Genomic DNA, 14390 nt, shown 5'->3' with positions numbered 1-14390 from the left:
CTAGTTAAATTGAAGAAAGTGTTCTCTCTGCACCTGCAGAAGAAGCTATTAGAAAAAAACTGCTATAGCACTTCAGACTCTGGTTCCAGGTGGTTAGCCAGTTCATAAGTCTCACTCTCTTTAAAAGTTGAGTAGCAAACATGTACTACTTAATATTTTTTATTTAAACTAATGATATTAATAGATTATAGTAAATTTCAGCCCCAACATAGGCTGTCAATTACAAATTTAATTTTAAATAGGTTTATTTTTTAAAATGAGTAATTTAATTAATAATCCAAATGAAATTAATCAAATTTGATTTTTTTAATATATATATTTTTAAAAATCATTTGTTTTTATCCACCCTGGGAAGCGGGAGTTGCCAGAAGCTGCTCAAGGTGAGCCATTGACAGAGGGGGAAAAAATTCAGGAATACAATTTCTCTCCCAGCTCAGAGATGGGGTGTCTGGATTGAGCAGAACCTATCTAAATTTGCAAGGACAGAATAACATTTAGTTAAGACCAGAGGCAAATAGGCTCGTTTTAACTCTTTTCACTGATTGCTGTGTAATTTTGGGGAAATAAATGTTTATTTCTGACAAAACTGTTTTGAGTCACTTTAATCAGTTGCTGGTCACAGGCTCCCAGAGAGAAATTTCTTGCAGATGCCACAAATAACTGGGCTTGTCATGTTTACATAATTGGGAAATAAGGAAGGCTGCAACCCAGACATACAGTCTGAAAGTGGTTCCACCCTTGATAGAGGTGACGGAAGCAAAACCTCTCACCTGTGGGGTGCATTCAAGAGGGAGAACTAAGAAGGTGTTTGAGGGAGGTAGGAGAGGAGGAATGAAGTGAGAGGAATGAAGAAATATGGGGTGTGGCATAGAGGAAAAAAGGTTGAGAAAAGTGAGGAGGTTTAGGGAGGAAGCAGAGATTTGTTGGGGGGGGGGGAATGGTGCTGGGGGGCATCTTGCTGGGGAAAAGAAAACAAAGAGTGTGTGTGAGAGAGAGAGAGTTTTTGTGTAGAAGCAAAGAAAAGAATAGTGGGATGTATGAGAAAGGAATGTTTCTTGACTGTTCCTGGAAAAACTTGGAGTTATAAAAAGGGGGGGGGGGAATTTGATCAAAGAGATTTGAAGAGCCTGAAGGGGGCTAAAAGAGGACAACCAACACCAAAGACAGTGCTAAGGGGAAATTAAACTTTTGGAAACCTCACGGATACAGGGTCTCATGCTATTGACAGGGAAGGGATTTGTCCCCTTCTCCCAATTTGGGGGCAAAATTACCCAAGACTGACCATCAAAGGATGCTATACATCCTGTCTGTCAAGGCCTTCCTGCAATACCAGAAATATTGTACCACACAGAGAAAGGGGCAAAACCCAGAAAATTAAGCTATTAAGAAGTTGGGAGATGCATAGAATATAATGTGTAGTCATGTACATTATGGACAATGCTCTGTGTTTAATTGCTTTTGTTCATAGATGCTATAGTGACAGATGGTCAGATTTACAAAGGTGTTTAGATGCCTAAAGATGGAGAGAGGCACATAGCGCTATTTACAAAGTGCCTAAACAAGTTAGATGCCCAAGTCCTATTGATTCCAATGGAATTAGGCATCTAACTTATGTGTGTTTGTAAATTGTACTAGGTGCCTATCTGCATATTTAGGTGTCTAAATGCCTTCATTAATCTGAATTAGAAGGCATATAAATAACTAAATTAGATGGTAATTTATAAAAATTGAGCCATCCTATAACTATGTAAATTTGGCATCTTCATATGTGGACTTATCTTGGTGACAGAGATATATTTTAGCTATTTTTTGCTCCTGTAGAGCAACCAGATTAGGAAAGAGTGACCTGGATTCCATTCTGGTTTACATCAATAGAACTGCAAACTATATTCAAACTGAATAACCTATTGGTTACCATCTGTGCAAATCCAGTGATGAATCCACTGGGTTGCAGATGTGCAGTAAGGGTAACATCTGGCCTGCAGAATCTCTATTACTGGGGAATATGGATGAGCCAGGAAAAACCCAACTTCACATTCAGATTCCAGGTTGAGTTTGCAAAATAGGCAATCAGAAAAGAAATTCTTGTCAAAGTTTCTTTGCTAACTGTAAAATAAGCAAATTTGACATGGAGCTATTTGAAATATGGTGAACAAGGAATCACAATATGCCATGTTTGCAAAGTACAATACTGGGAAAAGTCTGATCTGATCAGCTCAAGCCAGAACTGCAAAAAGATGCTTTGGTTCAGAAGAAAAGCATGGAAAACACAGACAACATAGCATTATATTGAATCTGATTGGACATGATGCTTCTGATGAGGGCCTATTTTGGACTCTATTCTAAATAAGAATAGATGAAATATAAAAAGTCCAAAAAAGGACAATGAGATGGTGAGGATAAGAAATTGAAAAAACTATAATGGTTAGGCTGAAAAGTAATCCTTTCATGGTTCAGAAAGAGTATTTAACAGTTTAATGGAATGTTTATATTTTTTAAAGTTTGCCTGACTCTGCAGTGGAAATCTAAATCAACACTATTAAGGAATCCATACTTAATACTGAAACTGCTTTAGTTCATCTTGTTTTAAGTATTTATAAGTTTGGATCATAAGGCTTCCAATATGCTACAAAGGTTATACCATTTGATGTGCATCTTTTAATATCCTTATCATACAGGGATGGTAACATTGTCTCAAAAAAGCTGTCAGTAAATATCCTCTTTACAGTAGATATGCCATCAGCTCCGTCTATAATAAATTTTCTGTGAAACAAATTTGACTCTACTTAGATCAGACATCAGTTCCCTAAGGCATCAAGTCTGTGGTAGTTTAGATGTTACAAAATTGCATGTCTTAAAACAAATTTTGGGCAGCTATTAATATTTTTAATTATGAAAAGCTAAATCAGAACCTCTTTCATCTGTAAATTCTATAACCGGGCAGCTGGAATTCAATGTTTAGTACCAGTTGTGTTTTACAGAAACTTGAAACAGCCCTACATGATAAAGTACAATAGCAGCATGTTGCCTTCCTTTAGTTCTTTCCAACCTGATTTATGACAGACATTGCCATCTCAGGAGATCAGAGCACATCCTCTCCTAGGGAGTGCTCTGCAAATATGAAATAAAGCATTCACATACCTTAGCACAGTGACAAAATTTTCACTGGATAAAATGAGCAACAGGTTTTCCTCCAAGGCAGAAAGACTGTTTTTAAAAGATCAAATGCCAAAGGACCGTCTCATATAGAGACTTGTTGCAGAGTACACATGACTGAACTCTGAATTGTTCAGAATTAAATGTTATCTATCATCTCAGAATTGTACATATATCTACAAGTTAGACACTTGCTAGATGTGTTTCTAAAGTCTATAACTGGGGAAGAGCTAATTAGAAAGGACAGACAGTAAGTAAATAAGTTCCTACCTCTAACGTACGTATGTCACACACTTTGTAAGCTTCCATAGGAATTGCACACCTGACCTGATATCTGTGTTGTACTCATCTTGAGCAGAGACTGACATTCAGAGTAAGTTATGTGCTGGACAAAGACAAACTAGGCCTGGCTGAGCCTGCCAAAGTAATTTAATTTGTGATTTAGGCCTGAGATCGAAGTTCAGAATATTATTCCATTAGTCTACCTTGTCCCTTGATTTGCCTTTTTAAAATTTAAAGTTAAACCTGCCATTTGGTTTCAGATTGTAGGTAATTTGTTGATTTCTAAAAAAGAAATATACCATCACTAGTCAATCACTGCAAGAGTGCTGAGCACAGGTTGGCAGTTGTCACTTCACTCCAGTAAGGTATCATGCCCTAATATTATTCCAAATAGAAGATAAAGATTTTTCAATAGCCAAATTCCTTAAATTGGTCATTTGCAATTCTGTTCCTCAGGTAATTTCACCTGTCAAAGGTATAAGAATGTTCTTGTACATGCTGCACTTCACACCAATCACACACACACACACACACACACTCACTTTTGTAGTTTGTGGAAGGCAAGTTTGTATTTAACAAAAAAAATTATCAGGCGCAGCAAACTGTCAATCTTAGGACTTCTGTTCTCTCTTCTTCATAGCATTCAGTTACTTTTGGCAAGAGTTTTACCTCAGTCTCCACACTGTCTACATCACATCCATAGTGTTCTGTGAGGAGTTTTTAATTTTAGAAAGTAAAGAAAGTATTTTCATACTTTGGTTTACAGCAATTGACAAAAAGAAGAACAGATTTATTTTCAGAATTCTTTGAAGTTTTCCAGTTATTTGCTCAAGCACTGGAGAAAAGGTACATTTCCTGAAGTCTCCTTTATCTAAGTGGGCTGTTCTGCACTTGATGCTTAAGTCAAAAATGTATTCCTGGAGTTTTTTAGGCAATGATGTATTCAGGCAGCTTCAAGTCATTTTCTGAAGCTATGGTAATGGTTTAATTCCATGTTTTAATTAAACACCTCTTCTGAATCGCTCATGTTCAGAATTTCACTGATTAGGATGTCCAAAGATAAGCACATCTGAGATAAGTCATGCTCAACTGCTTGCAAGAGTCAAATATAACTTTAAGCAGTTGAAGAATTCATGAACATGCAAAAGAGGACAATAAATTCAAAGTCTAATACTGAACTAACACCTCATGCACCCACTGCCGTGTTAGCTCTTGATGCCTCAAGATAGTAAAGCGAATGTCACAAGAATGGATGACATCTTTTTCACGGCATTACAAGCAGAAACTTGTCCTAAAGCTTCTTCAAATTCTGATATTTTATTTTTGGGTTGTCCTTTCTTTTGAATGGCTATGAATTTAGCATGTGTTGCTGATCCAGAGAGAAATTTCTCCAGGATAGTGGAAAAAATTCCGTCTATGTTTGTTTCATTTGCATACATCCACAATAACTAAATTGAGCCTAGGACCAAAACAGTGAACATACAATGCATGAGGTAATTCTTCCCTTAAGAGAGCTTGCACATCATTAAGTTTTCCACTCATAACTTTGGCACCACCATAAGTCTGGCAATACAGTTTTGTAAATCAGTACCACATTGTGACAATGTGTTCTTCACCTACTGAAGGTAATTTATTATCCTCCTTAGCATGAAGGAGACATTACATCAAGTGACTCAGCAAGATGGAAATCAAGAAATTGTTCATTGATAGTGCCATGCGAATAATCTCAGCACTACTGACACTTGTTCTACTTTGCTAATGTCTTTAGTTTTGTCAGCCATTATAGAGAAATCATTAGCTTTTCATTTCTTGGCGTATGCATTCAACCACCATTTCTGATAATCGCAAAAAGAAAAGGAGTACTTGTGGCACCTTAGAGACTAACAAATTTATTAGAGCATAAGCTTTCGTGAGCTACAGCGCTTATGGTCTAATAAATTTGTTAGTCTCTAAGGTGCCACAAGTACTCCTTTTCTTTTTGCGAATACAGACTAACATGGCTGCTACTCTGAAACATTTCTGATTATGTGAGTGATTTCATTTTGTATTGAGGAATGGGTGTATTTTGCATTGCATGGTCCACTTTCAATTTTCTTTCTTATCATGCCATTGTATTTGGTTATTAGAGTTAGGAGCTCCAGGAATTTTCCCTCGTTGTCGCTGTTTTTGCTCATCTTTTCCTCTTTCTGCAATCCCCTGGACTGCAGTGACATTTGCCACAGCTTCGATATACATGCAGTTCTCTTGCACTAAAGCAAAATATGCACGAGTGATTTTGGACCAAACGGAAAGACTAAATATCTTTGAATGAAGCCCATACCACTTGACAGTACCAGGGATTCTATTTTCAAGCTGTTGGAATTCTGGATCCTTTTCCATAGTTTTTCCAGTTGCTGAAGACACTATCAATAAACACAGATTTTTCTACAGCAGTGGATGCTGAAAAAAATCTACATGGAGAGCAGTAAACTGCATTCATTATTTTGATATATTGAGCCATGGATATAAACCGAGCCACTCTTCTGAAACTTCTCCACTCATTCTTGTATTTTGTTTGAGGACAAGACCTTAGCTGTCGTTGTTTTGGGCCATCAGATACAATTTGTGCAATGTCACTTGGCCCTGGTGGAATGTTACTCGCTGGGCTTACTTTATTAATAGGTGCATTCTCTTTTACTTTCCATTCACGATACCGTATTGCCCAGTCCTTTCCTTCCACCTCCTCATCTGAGGAAAAATCTGATGCTGAATGTTCCTCTTCTTCTATGCTACACTCTTCTTTGTTGTTATATAAGATCAGAGTCAGGAGGTAATACTGGTAGAGCATTCGCCTATGAATTTTTCCAAAATTTAGACTGTTTCTGAAATTGAGGGCAAGAGCTGTCAAATTTCAGAATACTTGCTTTTCTTTAATGCATTTTGTTTGCTGAAAACTTCTGAAATGGTCAATGATCATTTGCTTGACATTTTTTAAGTTTTTTTTAAGCTACTTATAATCAGAAACAGAGGGGACTTACAGGTGGGGGCCCAGGCCATGCCCGTCTGGCAGGCAACTTTTTTGGACTAGTCTAGGCCAGACATCCCAATTTAGCTTCCCATTTCTGGTTAAATCCATGCAGCAGGAAAGGGGTGGGGGGGAACCAGCCCATAGCCCAACCCTGCAGGGGATGAGATCACCTGGGAAAGGACTGAACTACCCTGAACAAAGACTCATCCAGCCCTGTCCCTGTCCAGACAGAGTCTGGCCTGGCTGAGAGCAGCCACCCTCCCAGCTACCTTTGCTGGCTCCTGCTTGCTGGAGTGCAGGCAGGGAGGGAGGGAGCAGGAGACAGATTAAGTAAGAGAGAAACAGAGAGAGACTGACTGTTCATTGCAGCCACATAAACTTTGGGGATATTCTCAAACCAAGCAGGGACACAGGATAGTCATTGGTTTGAATCTCACTTCTGCTCTGTGTCTCCTTTATGTACACTGTTCATTTCAGAGCAATTTCCCAGCTCTCTGTGGTAAGGAACTACCTGCTTGTATTTTATTAATCACTTCCACTGTCTAAGCTCACACACTATAGTAAGGAAACAATCTGCCTCTGCTACTTCTACTTTTCGGTGAGGAGGGGCAGTGGAAGGGGTAGCGGAAAATGTTTTTGGAGGGCAGCTGCTACCCCTTGTCACCATCCCTGTCTACAAGGAATGTGGCTAGGTTTTTGTGAATGCCATAGCTTTACTTTAAACTGAGCCTAGGAGGTTGGCTAAACAGCCTTAGGTTTGAAGGTGATAAAGTTGGCCTAAAGCCAAATTTCCCCCTTTTCCCTTCCTAAACTGCACCACGCACAGCTCAGTAAACCAAAAATCTGACCTCTCAACCACAATGTTGTAAACTCTAATTTCACTACTTAGTTCTCCTCTTTCAGTTCCCATTTTTGCTGGATTCCTTCACAGTATAACTTCAATGAGTCTGAACACAAAGAACTTCAAATATTTCCGTGTCACATAGCACCAGACAGATGTGAGGTGTTATTTTCTTAGATTATTTAAAGCAAAAAATTATTCAATCTGAAACTAGACAAGACAAATACTACCAAGTGTTCCGTAGGGAAGAAACCGACACTGGAAACAGGATGAGCTGACAGATGATCCAACAAATCTTTCCACACTCAAAAATTTGTCATTCTGTTGAATCTAAAGATAAACAGTAAAATGGCCAGCCTACCCATATTGTGCTAGGAATCCTTCAAAGTCAGAGACTGGCAAATTCAGAATAGCAACCCCTGTCAATGGAAAGTAATAAGTAACTAATTCTTTCTCTTGCTCTCTTAGAAAAGGTTCTAGCATGCCCATGCCAGAAAGAATATAGATTCCATGAGACCAATGCCATTATTTGCAGTGAGACTTGGAAGTCAATGGAAGTGCAAAGGATTTCTATGTGAAACTTAATTGCTCAACCTGTTTCATATAAAAATGTAACTCCATTAAAATTGACACATGCAACAATTAATAGGTCCGTTCGTTCCTCTATGACCAATGCAGGATCTCAAAAGACAATGAGGATAAAAAGTGCAGTTCACAGACAAGTAGCAGAATCAGACTATCATTGTTAAGTGAGTAGAACAAAACAGATACTTCGTTTAAAGTATCCCATAATAATAAATACCTAACTATCATATCACACTTTTCATCAATGGATCTCAAAAGGTCTTTACAAAGGAGATGAGCATCATTATTCCTGTTTTACAGGTGGAGCAATGGAGGCACATGGTGGAAGTGACTTGTCCACGGTCACCCAGCAGGCCAGTGGCAGATCCAGGAATAGAGAGGTCTTTCGAGTCCCAGCCCAGTGCCCAATCCACTAGGCTATACAATCTCTCTGTAGTTCTCAGCTGTTTTGTGATGTGGGTGCTTTCACAGATATTTGTACTGTCATTTATGACTAAAACAAATATTTCTAACTAGCCTGAATAAGGTCTCAAATACAAGTCCTGAGAGAGAGAGAGGGCGCACGAGAGAGAGAGATTAAAGCCATGTCCAGAGCTGAATGTTTTTGACCTTTACAAAAAAATAAACAAAACCCTTCTTATTTTCAGGGATATAGATATAAAACATACCAGATGAAGGTAGGACTTCCTCCACACAAGAGCATCTTGTGCAGGTGCTACAGTTTTCATTAAACTATATAATACTCAAATATAAAAGTATAGACTCCTCTGTCCCCAACTGCCCTACCACATAACAATCCAACAAGAAGGTTCCAAAGGTTCCATCACACTGCATATTACTCTCTGCCTCCCCTTCCCTCCCCTTTTTGGATTATTGTGGAGTGGAGAAGTTTGAGATATTGGAATGGTGTAGTGGGATATACAAACCACACAGGGGTCATGAATGAGTCAGCTCTTCAATATTCAACCCTTTTTAAGAAGGGCATCACAACCACTGCCATCCAAGTTTTGTACTTATTGCTGTTACAAGGAATCCCTACAATCACCATCCATCGTGGGGATGGATTTAGAAATGTTATAAAGGAAGAAGTAGAACATTGTCCCAGGAAAGGATAAGAGGGAATCAAGGGACAACAAGGATGGACAATTCTTTGGCCAAGAGGACAGTTGAATTGTCAGCTGTGATGACAATAAGGGAAAGGACAGAATTTATAGGAAGAAAGAAGGAACACTCCATATGACATGTTGATCAGAGGTGTACTAAACAAGAGAAAATTGTTGGAAAACACACAAAGATGGGTGCCTGGACAGAGGAGGAGATGTTGTCACAGCTAGGTCATGGGCAGCCAGACCTAGTGCTCAAAGCCAAGGTCCACCATCACAGGATGGGAGCCCAGAGTCAACCGTTCCTTGCATAATGACAGGTTTCAGAATAGCAGCCGTGTTAGTCTGTATTCGCAAAAACCATTCAAAAACCAGTCGAAGAACACTTCAATCTCTCTGGTCACTCGATTACAGACCTAAGAATGGCTATTCTTCAACAAAAAAACCTTCAAAAACAGACTCCAGTGAGAGACTGCTGAATTGGAATTAATTTGCAAACTGGATACAATTAACTTAGGCTTGAATAGAGACTGGGAGTGGATGGGTCATTACACAAGGAAAAACTATTTCCCCATGTTATTTCCCCCCCTCCTCCCCCCCACTGTTCCTCAGACGTTCTTGTCAACTGCTGGAAATGGCCCACCTTGATTATCACCACTAAAGGTTTTCTTCCTCCCTTCTCCCCCCCCATGCTGATAATAGCTCATCTTAAGTGATCACTCTCCTTACAGTGTGTATGATAAAACCCATTGTTTCATGTTCTCTGTGTGTGTATATAAATCTCCCCACTGTATTTTCCACTGAATGCATCCGATGAAGTGAGCTATAGCTCACAAAAGCTTATGCTCAAATAAATTTGTTAGTCTCTAAGGAGCCACAAGTACTCCTTTTCTTTTTTCAGAATCAACCAGGTCAGGATACCAGGAAATTAGAAGCAGGAGACAAACTTGAGAGCAGAATCATGAATGGGTAAACAGTCAGGCCAGGTCAAGGTACCAAGAAGTCAGAGGCAAGAGGCAAACCAGAGATCAGAACCACAAGTTGGACACCCAGGAGTCAACCATGGGAGTGGGAAGCACAAGGCATACAATCCAGAGCAGGGTGGATCCCAGTTGGATGGACAAATTCCTCTTCCTATGTTGTGTTTATGTAGAAGTTGTGGACCAATCAGGACCCTCCAGCATTCTGCCAATCAAGTTGCAGGACTGGAGTTCTCTGTCAGGGTTCAGCTTCTGCCCTAGTAACCATTAGCTCCTCAGTGGGTGGCAGGTTGGCACTTACTAGCACCTAAGAGTACTGTACACCAGGGTTTAAGCCTGGTGGTCCCTGATAAATGTAGGTTTTTAAGAGCCATCAGTATGTAACTGTTAACAGAGACCATGGGAGTAAGTGAAGTCACAGGAATATAAAGAAAATAAATAAAGGAACTGAGGCTAGCTCCCTGGGAAATGCCAGCAGAGTGCTGACTGTGGAAATGACAGAGTGGAGAACAGACAGAGAAGAAAGTTTAGAGCAGCAGGGAAGTCAGAAGAGAGCCTGATGGAACGAGAGTGACCAGGGCAGAAAAAAAAAGCGGGGGCAGGGGGGCTCTCTTAGATCAGTGTTTCAGAAAAGCTGGTCAGACAGAACCAGGAGGACTTCACTGAGTTTGATAAGAAACAAACTGTTGGTTGGAGCACAAATTGGGCCACTTATGTTCCTGTGCAAGGAACACCCTCTGCGGGAACCAAAGTTTTAGATCTTTGAGCTAGGGAAGTTCTGAGTGCCAGGACACAGACCCAAAAGTGAGGGTGTGTCATAATAGTGTTACTGGGAAATGTTTACAGAGCATGGCATTCACTAAGAACAAGTGTATGCTGAAGAAGTCTGGACCAGAATTCTGTGAAATGATCCTGCAGCACTCTTGTGCGACTAGAAATTCTGAGGCAGCTTTACATACATTAATAAATAGCAGATTATAATGAATTAAATAAGAAAATAAACACAAGCAGTATCATAGCATAGATGTTCATAGTGTTATATATTTTGATATTCTATTCAAGTTATTTTATGCTGTCCAACATTTTCAGTTCTCAAATAGGCTACAGAGTTTTCTATAGACAACATTGTGGAAGTTGTAAGGGGAAGCTGATTTTTTTGGCAGCTGGGTAGGGACAGCTGGGGCTTTTGGCACCTGAGAGGTGATTTGGGAGTGTGGGATTAGCATATTTGCTTGGTACTTATGCCAAAATCCTTAATCCAGTAAAACAGGAAACACATGCTTAATTTTAAGTATGTGAATAGTCTGAGACACTTCAGGAGAGTGATATCAATTTAATCAAGAGATTTAGTTGCATAATATTTGGTTATAGTTGACACTAAAGTAATAATAAACATAATTGATTATAAAACTTGCAGTAATTTTAAACCTATATATTTATTTCCTTTGTATGTATTCATCCGGATCTCAATTTCAAAATGTCCCCAAATTGAGAGACTTTTCATAGATAGTTTCCATTTTGTGAAGTTCAGATCCAGGTTTAGATTTCAGACTTCCCTACATTTTAGTAGTGTTTGGACTCCTATCTAATGTTTATTAAGGAAGACAATGTAAAAGGTTTTGTTAAAGTGCATCTTTTGAGTGAGTGTAGCCTAAAGCATGCTGAAATTAGGTCAAATTCTATTTGCATCTCTCTCTACTAACAAAGTCAATGGAAGTGTGCATCTAAGGGCAAAATTTGGCCTTGGCCATGTGAAAATAAGCTCTCAGTACAATTCATAAAGGTAACTTACATAAGATTATAGTGTGGACAAAAGTGTATATTTCTCTCCATAAAATACAACTGTTGCAATAAAAAAACTATTAAATGCAAAATGCAGTTGTAGATGTGCAAAATTAGCTAATACACATTCTAGATAGTCAACCACAACATTTTCTAATGGTTGATTAGGAGAGTCACTCACTCTTTAACTCTGAGATGAGCTGCAGAGAGACAGTGCATAATAGCACCACTCTGGATGGAATGATTACCTGTTCTTTAATTTGGTGATCAGGCTATGAAAAGTTGTCCTGTTAGGAATCTAGGGATAGGAAATGAAATGTAGTAGCTCTGAAAAAATATTATTATAAGTAGGAACAATTTTTGATTCAGTTAAAAAAATTGATTTGACTATGCATCTCTTGAAAAAAACAAACCGGTCTCATTCTATTTGTGTTTGCCTTAAATTCCTTGGGAACTGGTGAGCTACATAAGCTCTTTCTTTCATGACACATCAATTTTTAACCAAAAATATTTATAACTAAATGAATTATACAGTTCTTGAACTCTTACATCTTAAAAGAGAATACTTAATAATACCATGTGAGAAGTTGTGCTTACATAGTGATTTTCACAGACTGTCTCAAGGAAAATTACACAAAGAATACAAAACCACAAATTTAGTGCATTCAGCAAAAGCCAAGGACAACAAATAAAATTGAGTCTAGATTTATAAGCACAAATGGAATTAACAATACAAATCTCAGTGGGCACCAGTTCCAGATAAGAGGAACACAGTACCACAGCAAAACCTATAGATTCCAACAAATTTTACCATATAATTCAAACAAGTTTAAAAAATAAACAAGACAGCTAGTTCCAAGGTAACTTTTAGGCAAGTATTTGGGCAAAAAGTTAGCAGGTTACACTAGGCTAATAAAAAGAAAAGGAGTACCGGTGGCACCTTAGAGACTAACAAATTTATTAGAGCATAAGCTTTCGTGAGCTACAGCTCACTTCATCGGATGCATTTGGTGGAAAAAACAGAGGAGAGATTTATATACACACACACACAGAGAACATGAAACAATGGGTTTATCATACACACTGTAAGGAGAGTGATCACTTAAGATAAGCCATCACCAGCAGCAGGGGAGGGAAAGGAGGAAAACCTTTCATGGTGACAAGCAAGGTAGGCTAATTCCAGCAGTTAACAAGAATATCAGAGGAACAGTGGGGGGTGGGGTGGGAGGGAGAAATACCAGGGGGAAATAGTTTTACTTTGTGTAATGACTCATCCATTCCCAGTCTCTATTCAAGCCTAAGTTAATTGTATCCAGTTTGCAAATTAATTCCAATTCAGCAGTCTCTCGTTGGAGTCTGTTTTTGAAGCTTTTTTGTTGAAGTATAGCCACTCTAAGATCTGTGATCGAGTGACCAGAGAGACTGAAGTGTTCTCCAACTGGTTTTTGAATGTTATAATTCTTGACGTCTGATTTATGTCCATTCATTCTTTTACGTAGAGACTGTCCAGTTTGGCCAATGTACATGGCAGAGGGGCATTGCTGGCACATGATAGCATTGGTAGATGCGCAGGTGAACGAGCCTCTGAATTGCTGAATTGGAATTAATTTGCAAACTGGATACAATTAACTTAGGCTTGAATAGAGACTGGGAAAGGATGAGTCATTACACAAAGTAAAACTATTTCCCCCTGGTATTTCTCCCTCCCACCCCACCCCCCACTGTTCCTCTGATATTCTTGTTAACTGCTGGAATTAGCCTACCTTGCTTGTCACCATGAAAGGTTTTCCTCCTTTCCCCCCCCTGCTGCTGGTGATGGCTTATCTTAGGTGATCACTCTCCTTACAGTGTGTATGATAAACCCATTGTTTCATGTTCTCTGTGTGTGTGTATATAAATCTCTCCTCTGTTTTTTCCACCAAATGCATCCGATGAAGTGAGCTGTAGCTCACGAAAGCTTATGCTCTAATAAATTTGTTAGTCTCTAAGGTGCCACCGGTACTCCTTTTCTTTTTGCGAATACAGACTAACACGGCTGCTACTCTGAAACCTGTGATTATGCAAGGCACTGAATTTAGCCGTATAGAGTGGAAATCTGTTAACTTCATGAAAAAACTCGTACAGATACAGACAGACATCATCTTCCTCTCCAAATGCAAACAGATGGACATCATACCGAAAGGACTGAAGGTAAAAAATCCATTACAATCTACATACCACACAGACTATGCTGACAGCTTGTGCCACACACTCTCAAAGAAACTGCGGAACCACCTGATCAACATCCTCTACAGCAAACAGGGAAAGATTAAGAATGAGCTCTCAAAACTGGATACTCTCATAAAGAATCAACCTTCCACACAAACTTCCTTGTGGCTGGACTTTACAAAAACTAGACAAGCCATTTACAAAACACACTTTGCTTCTCTACAAAAGAAAAAGGACACTAAGCTATCTAAACTACTATATGCCACAAGGGGCCACAACAATGGTTCCCGTAACCCACCCAGCAATATTGTTAATCTATCCAACTATACTCTTAGCCCAGCAGAAGAATCTGTCCTATCTCGGGGCCTCTCCTTTTGCCCCTCCACCCCCACGAACATGATACAGTTCTGTGGTGACCTAGAATCCTATTTTCGACGTCTCAGACT

The sequence above is a fragment of the Dermochelys coriacea genome, chromosome 1 (assembly GCF_009764565.3).
Source record: "Dermochelys coriacea isolate rDerCor1 chromosome 1, rDerCor1.pri.v4, whole genome shotgun sequence".
In the NCBI taxonomy this organism is placed as follows: Eukaryota; Metazoa; Chordata; order Testudines; family Dermochelyidae; genus Dermochelys; species Dermochelys coriacea.
Note: the sequence above shows the minus strand (reverse complement) of the source record.